Below are 12,143 nucleotides of genomic sequence, written 5' to 3' on the forward strand. Positions count from 1 at the left end.
TTGTGGCAAAATTTGTAGGTGCATGGACAATTATAAGGCAACAGTACAGTACACCACAGCAATAATATTGAAAAGGAAATACATACTGGTACAAATGCATGTATTAAATAACATCAAAATACTAAAAAGATTACAAAAATATAAAAATGACTGTGGTATAGCAACAGGATCAAAAATGCAGATTATGCACAACTCAATAAAAAAAATAATAGAGAGTAATAAATGAAGAGGAAAGAAAAGAAGAAAGCTACAATAAAAAGAAACCAGCAAAGAAGCATAGGAAGGGGACTTAGGAAGTGTGTGTGTGGGGGGGATGTAATTACCGGGATCCCAATAAATAACGGGCTGCTCTCAAATAACTTAGAGTAGGAGCTAAGGTGTGCCGATAAGGGATTCACAGATTTCCATCCAAGTAAACCATACCATCCAGTAGGTCCTAAACTTATCAGATCCATAGATCTATACATTTCAATTTTTTTATACCAGTCAACAAGGGTCTGGGGGAGGTCGATTTTGAGTGGACAGGGAAAAAGGCTTTAACTGCACTATTGAAATATTTCAACAGCAATTTTTTATCCACAGATAAGGGCAAAGCATGTAAGTTCAAAAGGCAAAATTCAGGCCCATTTGGTATCTCTGAGCCTAGTATTTCATGTGCCACCAAAAGCACCTCGCCTCAGAAAACCCGCAAGACCGGACAGAACCACCATATATGGAGTGGGGTACCCCAATCGGTTCCACACCTCCAACAATATGCAGGAACCTTAGGATACAGTACATCTTAGATAAAATGGATGGGCAACGATATGACCTTAAGATGAATTTCAAGAGTAAGTATATTGGTGGAACTACTCCAAGACTTTTCAAAGATAGACTTCCATTGAAAAATACTGATATCCATACCAAATTCCCACTCCCAGTTTTTAGTGAAAATTGGTAACCTAGAAAACCTGTTCTCAATTAAGAATTGGGATAGAGGGCCTGATTCAGAGGCGCTCGCTAGATGCGATTGCTCGCACGATGTGTATGCAAATTGCGTAGGCAGTGCTATCGCACAGCAATGCATTAGCACGCCCAGTATTTCTTAGAGAGCGAGCACATAGTGTATGTAGACACCCACCAGCCTGTTTTAAGACGCCCACTTGTGCACATTATGTCCAGGAAGAGTATTCAACCATCGGTACATTGGATGCTGTCGCAGCGCTTGAGGTTGACCATACCCTGCCGCAAGCACTGCGAGCACTTCAGTGTAAAAACAAGCCAGGTGACGTGTACTATGATGCTGTCTTTTAATTATGCACACCTCTAAAATGCCGTTGAGATGCTCAGACACGCCTACGTTTGCACCTCCACTCTCCCGTTTTTAATGGCCAGCCCCTGTTACCACCTACAAACGACTTCCCCTGTCACTCACTCTACTGGGCTGTCTATGTGCAACGAGCGAATGAATTGTGACCATTCGATAAGGTATGCACATGCGCACTGCGATGCATACGCACAATGCATACCATCGACAGCAGCGAGAGTATGCATCTTAGCGAGCGGGTCTGAATCAGTTCCATAGTCAATAATATGTGAGTAGAGGAGGCCGAATATACCACCAGTCTCTCAAGAAATGTTAGATCCCGAGTCCCCGCATAGTGAAGGTTTCTTGACATAATGAAGTGTTTAACCTTAAGGTATCTCCATATACCATTATTCGGGAGATACCACTTAGCCTGGATATCAGAGAAAGGCAACACTCCGGAAAAGTCATATAACTGCCCAACCTGCAAAATCCCTGCTCCGAACCACAGCTTAAAGGCCTGTCTCAAGACCCCAGGAAGGAATGCAGGATTGTTGAGTAGTGGAGTCAAGGAGGAATAAACCAATGTAATATAATCCTTACCCCTAAAACGCTTCCAAATCACGAGAGTAGGGCTCACAGTTGGATGCGAAACACCAGGTAAACACCAGAGCCAAGGTAAAGCGGTTAATGGGGATTTTTATAAATGAGTCATCAATGGACACCCACTGTATTGTAGAATTTGGCCTAGACGAGTCATAAATCTTACTAAGCATAACTGCATCATAGTAGATACCAAAATGGACACGTTAGATGTCTTCTCTTGAACAACGTCTCATGTTTAAACCGGGGAGTTCTCCCACCCCACACAAAATTTCTCGCCAATCGATGAAGATCCGCACACCAACCATGGGGGATCAGCACTGACCTGTAATAGATAAAGTATACGAGGCAGGATGTTCCTTTTAATTACATTAAACCTCACAATCCATGAGATGCCCTTACTTGACCAAGAGGTTAGCTCATGTCTGATTTTTGCAAGGATAAGAATAAATTTAAGCGAATGCACTCTAGAGAGATCTCTGGGAAGGTGCACACGAGGTACTTTAAGTGCTTTGGATGGGATTTGAAAGTAAAGTACTGGTTCAAACCAATGAGAAAATCAGAAAGGACAGTAAGATTCAGTGCCACTGATTTGGAGTAATTTATTTTAAAAAGGATAGTTCTCCAAAAATTTATAACTCCTACATCAGGTTAGGGAGGGAAACCATCGGGTCAGTAATAATTGCCTAAAAGCCTATGATATTAGGGTTGTCCCGTATAGCTCTCGCCAGCGTTTCCATGCATAATACAAACACCAACGGGGACAGTGGACAACCCAGGTGAGTTCCATTCAATATTCGAACCGGGTTCGAAAAGTCCCCATTGACTTTATCCCTGGCAGAAGGTTCCCTGTACAGTGCCAATATCTTATGCAGAGAATTGGAATTCAAACCCATATGTTCTAACAGGCCTTGCAGAAAAACTCAGCTGAAGCTGCCAAATGTCTTTTCGGCATCAGTCGACAGGCGTATCGCAGGCATAGATGAATCAGATTAATAATTTTGGTAGTGTCACGAGCCTCGCGGCCAAGAACAAATCCTACTTGGTCATTGTGAATTAAGGCTGGTAATAAAAGCTTAAGCCTATTAGCGATGAGTTTCGCGTAGAGTTTTAAATACACATTTAGGAGGGAAATAGGTCTATAGCTAGGTCAACATAACGGGTGATGTGAGCTTCTAAAGACTGAGCAGAGAAATCAGTGACAGCATTAAAAACTCGGATCATCATGGGCGTCAGGACATCAATAAAAGTTTTATAATGGAGATAGGAAATTCATGCGGCCCAGGGCTTTACCCAGATGGAGAGGATTTGATTGCCTCAACTAGTTTTTCCTGTGCAAAGGGCCTATCCAAATCAAGTGCCTCCTCTTCAGTTATCTTGGGAAAGTCAATACCCTTATGGTATGCAGCTATTACCTCTGCACCCACCCTATTCACTGACTTCAAATAGTCCTCCAAGTTATAAAGCCAGGAACATTTTACTGGGTTGTTGCCCCATTGGAAAAATTACTCTTGCACTTACGATAGTCTAGTTTAATTTTGTCCGACATAAGCTGGTTTAGAGAGCGCCTGGCCTCAGTGAGCTCCGCAAGGTCATCCCCAGACAGGGAAGACTTATGGAGTATCTCTAGCACCTGAATCTTCCGTAAGAGCATCACCTTTTGCCCCTCCTATTTTTTCATGTAGGAACCAAGCTGGATCAGTTTACCTCTTAAAATACATGTGTGAGCTTCCCACAGCATTATGGCTGACATCAGGGCTCTCGTTAAGAGAAACATAATTGTCAATACATTGTTTCAGTTGGTGGTGAATGGAAAATACTAACCATAATAGATACCAGTGCGAGATCTGACCATGTAAGGTGTCCGATCTCCATATCAATAATCATATGAAGATGTTTGTGTTTTAAAAGCAGATTATCAATCCTACAATAAATATTGTGGGGAAATTTCCCAACATTTTTAATTATTTTAAAAACAATGTTTCGCTAGTCCCAGCTCCCAGAGGTGCAAATTAACTCCTTGGTAGTGTAGCCAAGATTCACGTTTCGGCACCACAGACAGCTGCAGCCAGTATTAAAAATGTACAGGGGCGGATTGGGATGGAAAACCAGCCCGTGAATTTTCTGGAAGCAGCCCTAAAGGGGGCGGGCCTGTATAGGAGGTAGGGTCTGTGGAGGAGGGCACGATACTCCCTCCTTTTAGGGCCTGGAGGGGCTTTTGCAAACCATGAGGGGAGCAGGGCCAGCAACATAAATCCTGGTGAATGATACACTCTTTTTGGGGGCCCCATCCCTAAACACTAGGTACAGGCAGGGACGGACAGACCTGATTACAGCTGGGAAGCTGCTCATTTTTCGTGCACATCCCTCCGCTTTCCCTCTCCCCTTCACATCGAGCCGTAGGTAAGGTAGGTGGGCGGGATTTTATACTCAAGCCTGCGCCGTTCACGTTGCCTGGCACCCTACATGCCCACCTAACGCTGGATACAGGCCAGTCAGTTTGAAAGTGTTTTCTTACCTATATGGTGGAACCTCTGAAGGTATATCCAAGATATTTATATATAAAGTGTATGCTAAAATGTGTTCATTTACATGTTTTTTTGAGTTGCATGTATCATAAAGTATCTGCAACTTATCATAAATCAGAGGTTTTCAACTCCATTCCTCAAGTACCCCAACAGCTCATAGTTTGTGGATTTCTTTAAAGGTTAGTTATTCTACAGTAATTTGCTGGGTAATCCGTAATTATCCCACGTTTCCACAGACAAAAATCCCCAAAATATGTCCTGTTGGGATTACTTGAAGACTAGAGTTGAGAACCACTGACATAGGTCATTAAATGCAAACAAAGATACATTTAAAAAGTGTTATAATTAACTTTAAGTGTATCATAGTGTGACTATGTCTGTCATCATCACCAGAGCCGGCCCTAGGGTTAGGCATAATAAAACAAATGCCTAGGGGGAACTGGAATGTCTAGGGGGCATTCCAGGGCTCTGCAGCTACCCCGCCCCCCGCCTGCCACTGCCCCCTTATCGCAAGACACTTTAACAACCACCCACTCCCCCCACCGGCGGCAGCTGCCCCTCCCCCGCCGTGATCGAGCCCAACCAGGGATAAACCCTGTGGAACTCATAGTCCTTTTGGACTTTCATTAATTTTTGCTTCTTATATTTCAGAAGCTCAATTTTGTATTGTTCCATCTGCTTATTGAGTTTGTCATTCCAATCAGTGGATGTGTCGGTAGATAATGTTGCTTGATGTTCAGCCTCAAAAACTTACATTTTGTCTTTGACAATGTTAACTTCACGTGTCGATTCTTCAGTGATGAGCAGGATCAAATCCATCTAGCATTTATTTAGAATGGAGATCCACCGTTTGCAGAATGGAATACTTTGTCTACCAATTGTAGGAGTGTTATGAATGCGTAGACCTCGTGAAATTTGTTTAGATCTCCCCCCCCCCCACCCCCAAGCCTGAGTCTTTGACAACTGTGCCCGACGAGAGCTGGAAACAGATCACTGCAAAGGAGGAGGAGAAACGGGTACACAACTAAACATATAAACACATTCTGCATGTAAAGACAAACAAAGTAAACAGTCAGTTATTACATAGAACTGACAATCAAACCTGGCGGGCAAGAACAGCGCTGGGTGGGCGTCCAGTGTCCCCTGTGGAATCGGAGAAAGGGATTTATCGGTAAGTACCAAAATCCTGTTTTCTCCTTCATCCACTAGGGGACACTGGAGTCTCATTACAGGTTGGACATCCCAGAGCTCCCATCCTGGGCGGGAGAGCGCTGAGAACCCTGCAGAAACTCACGGCCAAAATGCGAGGCAGAAGACCGCAAAAGAGTCAAAACCATACGGTTGACAAAGGTATGTCAGCCCGACCAAGAGGCCGCGCCTCAAAGCAGAGCCATAGAAAACCCCTAGGCCAGCTGCCTAGGGAGAACCCACCAAGCGCGTGGAATGCGCCCTGATGGACACAAAGGCTCCTGAGATGAAGCCAAAAGGCCAGACTGATGGTCAGACTAATGCAGCCAGCAATAGCCTATATATCGGCCTGCAATAGCCTTTATATATATATATATAAAATATATCGGACCAACCGAAAACCTGCCTACATGAGAGATGCCATCCTTTTCACGTAGACAGTGTTGGCTCTGATAACATCCAGGGATCAAGAGGACAGAGAATCCCCCATAAACACTGGAAACACAATAGGCTGAAGAATGAGGAACGCAGACATCGCCTTAAGAAAGAAAGACGTGCAACAAAACTCAACTCTGTCCTTACAGAAAGACAAGTAGGAATGACAATGGGAGAGAACCCCAAGTTCCGACACACTGCTGGCATAAAACCAGGACTATAAATAACCACTTTCTAAAATAATCTCAAATCGACAATCTGTCATGCTTTAAACAGAGAAGAAGCTGTAAGAAAAAAATAACTAATTCCAATCTCCACGGAGCCGTGGGAGGAATAAAAAGTGGTAGTAATGTGATAACTCCCTGGAGGAAAGTGTGAACGTCCGGAAGCAAAACCAGATTCCTATGAAAGAAAATAGACAGTGCTGAGACCAGAACTGTCAGAGTTTCCAGACGAAGGACCACAGAGAACCTGCCTGCAGGAAAAGAGGAGCCTAGACATCTTGAACTATGTGGGAGGTGAGCCCCGTGTTCACACCAAAATACCTACTTAAATGATAGTATACTAGACCAAAGCCTGTGCCTATAAGCTAAAGGCACTATGAGGTCCTTTTTAGGATAACTGTCTCTTAGAGACCTGTGTAAAATCCTCCTTACGGACTACTGGCCAAGGAACTGGCAGTGGAGTATGTCCAAAGACGCTACTATACTGCTTGGTGCTCTTTAGAGACACCATAGAAACCAGCCATGTAGTAGCTGCAGTGTATGTAGTACGATAGCTGTCTTGCATTGCTGGCCTGATGGGATTCAAACCCCAGGCTGTGTGGGGTGCTAGCCAGAGACTCTACCATTGAGCTACGGCTGAAACACTCTAGAAACGTTAGACCTGGAGACACCTCCTTCTTCTGAGAAGCCTCCAGGTGAGCAGAGGGAAAACGAACCTACATTCAAAGGAGCAGCAATGCTACCCCCCCGAACTGAACCTTTAGGCATGGTGATGCCTGATACTGAACCCGTGGACCCCAAAATTGGAGCACTTTTTAACTTATGCCGTACAGGACAGCGTATCCGACACCCCTTATCTTGTTATACAGTGTAAGGGAGCAAATCAGGTTCTTAGTAGGTAATTAACTCTTGGGACGCCTCAGTGCCTCTATTAGTTATGATACTTATAGACCCCACACAAACAACTGTAAGTGTAGTGAATCCAGGTTAAAACATGAAGCTGACATACAGAGAGGCAGGAGAGAATTTCTAAGTAACGCCCCTAGCAGTGCCATGGAGCCATTTATAGATGCATACACTGTTTTCACAGGCATACGTGAGAAATGTATTATGACAGACAACAGATTATATATATATATATATATATATATATTTATAGACATATATATACATACCCATAGAGCCTGCCAGAAAAACGTTAGGCATATGATTAAGCAATTGATGTTCTTTTGCTATCCTGACCAGCCCAACCTCCACTGTCTGTTAACAGTATCAAGTTAGGCCACAGGTTCTCAAACTGTCCTCAGGACCCCAAACGGTGCATGTTTTCCATGTCTCCACACTGAATCAAGTGAAATAATTAGCTTCACCTGTGGACCTTTTAAAATGTGCCAGTGAGTAATGAATACACCTGTGCACCTGCTGGGTGACCTACAAAACGTGACCTGTGTGGGGGTCTGAGGACCGAGTTTGAGAACCACTCAGTTAGGCAATCAGCTACAACAATGACTCTCACCTGTAGTAGCATTGCAGAAGAAAAGCCTCTGTCCGGATCTGGTGCAGGCTTTCTATATGTAGCAGACTGTCAATGGCCACCCGCAGCTGAAGCGTTGATGGCCGCAAAAACAGAGCATGACTGCGGAGCTAGGCTCCGCCTCCAGTATGGTACCCCAACATATATTTTCTGCGCGCCAAATCTGCTTACTAACCTAAGCTGCTGTAATTGCTGCTATTATGTTAACCTGGCTGCCCCATTAGACGGGAAGCCAGGTATACTCACTACTGTGCGGCTGACTGAGGGAGGCATACAGGACCTCCTATAACACTTAGCGTTACTATGCAATGTCCTCCAGCTTAGAAATGCCAGGACAGGAGGGAACAAGGAGCAGATCTAGTGATAGGCTTCGCCCCCCACTACTGCTGTGCGGCTGACTCAGGGAGGTAACAGACTCGGCGCGTTCCAGCAGGTCAGCAAAATCTGCAATGTCCTCCAGCTGTGCTTAGAAGCGCTGGGACAGGAGGAAGCAAGGAGCAGATCTCAGTGATAGGCTCCGCCCCCCGCTTATGGCGCCCGTGTTGTAACGTGCAGCACCTTACTATCACACACCGCCTTTTTTTGTGCCTAAGCTGCCGGTGGCGGTGGGGCTAATGGGAGACCGCGACGTGCACTGCAAGCAGCGCGTCCTGGTCTCCATAGCCGAGGACCAGAGCGCGAGCCGCAAGCAGCTGTGGTAGGATCCCCCCGGCAGCTCCATCGTCGCAGACAGGCAGGGGCAGTCAGCTGCCTGTCTGTCCTCAAAGCTTGTATCAGCATCTTCTTTTCTATCATTAATCTAAACTATGCCCTGAGGAGCACCGCAACCTATGACCAGCTACCTTTTTTTTTTACAATACTAAGACTGAGGCTTGGGTGGAAACTATAGATGGGGAGGAGCTATTCTTACTTCTAAATTCTTAAAGTGCCAGCTCCCGGTTAGCACACATCTATATCCCCCACTGTAATGAGACTCCAGTGTCCCCTAGTGGATGAAGGAGAAATAGCAGAATCAAAGGATCGAAACTGAACGTATCAGACGTATCACACTTCAACATGTATGAGATGATCTCATTGGGATCTGGTGCTGTTGCCATAATGAATGACCAAATAGACTGATGTCAATTTCTGTGCAACAAATATCAAGTGCACTGTGTCACAAACAAATAATCAAGTGACAAAAAAATGAAAGTAGTAAAAAACAATGGTAGGAAAAAAGTGTGGTGCCTTGAGCAGACTGCGATACCTTAGCACCGTGTATACGCAGACAAATATAACAATACACAAATGATCCGGCACTCACTATTGAAAGTCCCCAAATCCTCACTCTGGTGCCTTCCTTACAGAGAACGGCGTCCCCACCATATATAGATCACAGAGGCTGCACTCAGAGAACTTCCACAAAATACGAAAAGTGGCAATAATTTAATGCAGAAACATCAACGTTTCGGGATAACACGTCCCTTCTTCAGGATGCAGAAAACAGATAAACAGTGAAATAAACAAATAACAAGTTTAAATAGCTTACCAATCTGGACGCGTGCTCCTCATCTCTCCCGCTGCGCCGGAAGCCAGACCGGAACCAGAGCGACAAGATCGGATGGAAATTCCTTGCGTGTCAAGCACTCATGTGGTCTGCACCGGTCGCATCGGCTGACAGAGCTGTCACACAGCCCGACGGTTGCTATAACAACATCACAAAACAAATACACAACCTATCAAAAATACATTTCATAATCAAATAAAATTACTTAGTGTCTACCAATAAAATACAGTGTACAAATGCAGTATCTAACTAATAATACACAGATCATTATAAAATACTGTACTGACAGTGATTCACTGTTATAGACTGAATGGGCATGTGTAAAATCTATATAAGTATCTGTAAATTAAAATAAAACTACATGATAAGTGCAACTGTGAATATATCATGGCATGTATGGGTAAAGAAGATGCATGCACATTATTAATATACTATGTGCAGTATATAATGTGAAAAAAGGTCCATATAGAAATGACAAAACATTCTATCACTATTTGCTAATATGCATAAAAAGCTGACAGAACAAACAGGTTATTACCATATCATGTCGCTGCAATCATACTTAAATTAAACTGGAAAGCCTTCCCGTAACCTAAAAGCAACACTAAAATAGTGTATAAGTCTCTGAACTACAGAGAGACAGAATGAATATAAAGCGGCTTACGACATAATAACACAACACCAGTACTATAAATATAACCATCAGTGCGAAATGCAGAAGTATATCAATGTGTGGGAGTCTACCGAGGGTCGTAAGAGGAATCATTCCATCAGCAACATCCACAGACAGGATTGTATATCATATTCCTACCAAAGAATGTCTGTGCATAACAATGCACCCAAATTCGAGAGACACTGCAAATGATACAAATCACTACCATCTCATAATGGGGTACTCTCTGTTGGTCTCATAAAAATAAAAGACAGACATTACGAAGTTAGAACAAGCTACAAAAAGCAATTAAGACCTAATGACTCATTTAGACCACGTGGCGACAAAGTGTCTAACCTATGGATCCAAGAGGATTCAAGTTGTAGGAGCTTCTTGGCTCTGTTACCTCCTCTCAAAGAGGATGGGACGTGGTCAATCACTTTAAAGCGGACTGTGGCCACACCATGCTTCATAAGGCAAAATTCCCGGCCACAGGTTGTCCAATGTTAAGGCAGCCCTAATGGCTGCGCGGTGCTGTGCAATCCTCTCTTTAAATTGACACTTTGTCTTGCCCACGTAGTGCAAGCCACATGGGCAAGACACTGTCTGTACACAACAAAACGTGAACTGCAAGTTAAAGGCCAGTTGATGCTGAATTTTCTTCCTGCGTAGGCATGTGAGACAAATTGACCTACCTGCATGTAACTGCAGGTAGTACATCCCAGACACTTAAAGCATCCGGTTTTACGGCTGAGAAATATTTTTGCCGATGTCTTATACGGTGTAATGTCAGTTTTTATGATGGAATCTTTAATATTACACCCTCGAGTGTAACTGGGCATCACCTTAGTGTTGTGTAGCAAAGATATATCGGGGTCAGTTACAACCAAAGGCCATAACCGTTTGACCTGAGGTGTAACAGTGCTGCTTTTAACATTATATTGGTTGATCCATGGCACCGTTTTTATGAGGCCCTTTTTAACCCTAGGTTGTAGCAATTCTACTCTGCTTTTACTAAGAGCTTTAGATTTGGCCCTTTTTAGCACCTTCATGGGGTAAACACGGTCCAAAAATGTATTGGTCATGATGTCCAGTTGTGTGATGGTTTCATCCCTGTCGCTAGTGATTCTGCAAACTCTAATGTACTTAGAATAAGGTAAACCATATACTGTATTACATGGATGGAAGCTGTCGTACCGTAGGAGATTATTCCTATCACTTGGTTTAACATAAAGAGAGGTTTGAATTTCTGCATTCTTGATTTGATGGTAATATCAAGAAAATTAATCTCATTAACACTGAATTGGGCTGTTAATTTAATAGGACTTGATGAAGCATTTTGTTGATTGATAATGCCTAATAATATATTAACATCTCCACGCCAAACAATCAATAAATCGTCAATATAATGATAATAAAGAAAAATGCGTTCAGAAATTTCAGTATCATCAAAAAACAGGTTCTTCTCTACCTCCCACATGTAGGCATTGGCAAAGTATGGGGCTGCTGCAGAGCCCATGGCTCATCCCGTCCTTTGCCTATAGAATGCACCATCAAACAGGAAGTAGTTATAATTCAAAGTGAATTCTAGAAGAGACAGAAAAATTTGTAAATTTGGACCATCATACTGAGTTGTTGACCAACAACCTTTCAACGGCCCTAATGCCTGCTTCGTGCGAAATGCACGTATACAAGCTGATCACATCAAGTGTGACCATCGCAGTGTCTGCTGGAAGCAAATCAATAAGTGCCAAGCGCCGTAACAATGTGGCAGAATCTTTGAGATATGAAAAGGTATCTTGAATGCATGGCTGCAAATACATATCAACAAAGATGGCAATCAATTCACACAGAGACTCCCTGACTGAAATGATGGGTGTACCAGGGGGTCTCTGTGGATCTTTGTGAATCTTCGGAATAGTATAAAAAAGTGGCACTATGGAAAACTCAGTGGTCAATTTCCTACATATGGAACTAGAAATTATATCCTCTATTTCAGCTTGATTTAATAAATCATCTAGACATTTTGTATAATCACTAGTAGGGTCCGAAGGCAAAATACAATAGGTGTTGGCATCATTTAACAACCAAAAACATTTGTCCCTATAAAATGAGGTGTCCATAACCACAATGGTTCCCCACTTATCA

General features: G+C 43.3%; 1 long non-coding RNA gene across 1 annotated transcript in view; it reads right to left on the reverse strand.

Annotated features, from left to right (window-relative positions):
- The window catches only part of LOC148508597 (uncharacterized), a 70,592-nt gene that overhangs the window by 1,307 nt on the left and 57,142 nt on the right, over positions 1 to 12,143 (reverse strand). The window contains exon 4 of the long non-coding RNA XR_015869577.1: positions 9,326 to 9,481. This is a non-coding gene — a long non-coding RNA (uncharacterized LOC148508597). The remainder of the gene's footprint in view (positions 1 to 9,325; positions 9,482 to 12,143) is intronic.

This window comes from Taudactylus pleione, unplaced genomic scaffold, assembly GCF_031769625.1.
Source record: "Taudactylus pleione unplaced genomic scaffold, aTauple2 ptg000354l, whole genome shotgun sequence".
NCBI lineage: Eukaryota > Metazoa > Chordata > Amphibia > Anura > Myobatrachidae > Taudactylus > Taudactylus pleione.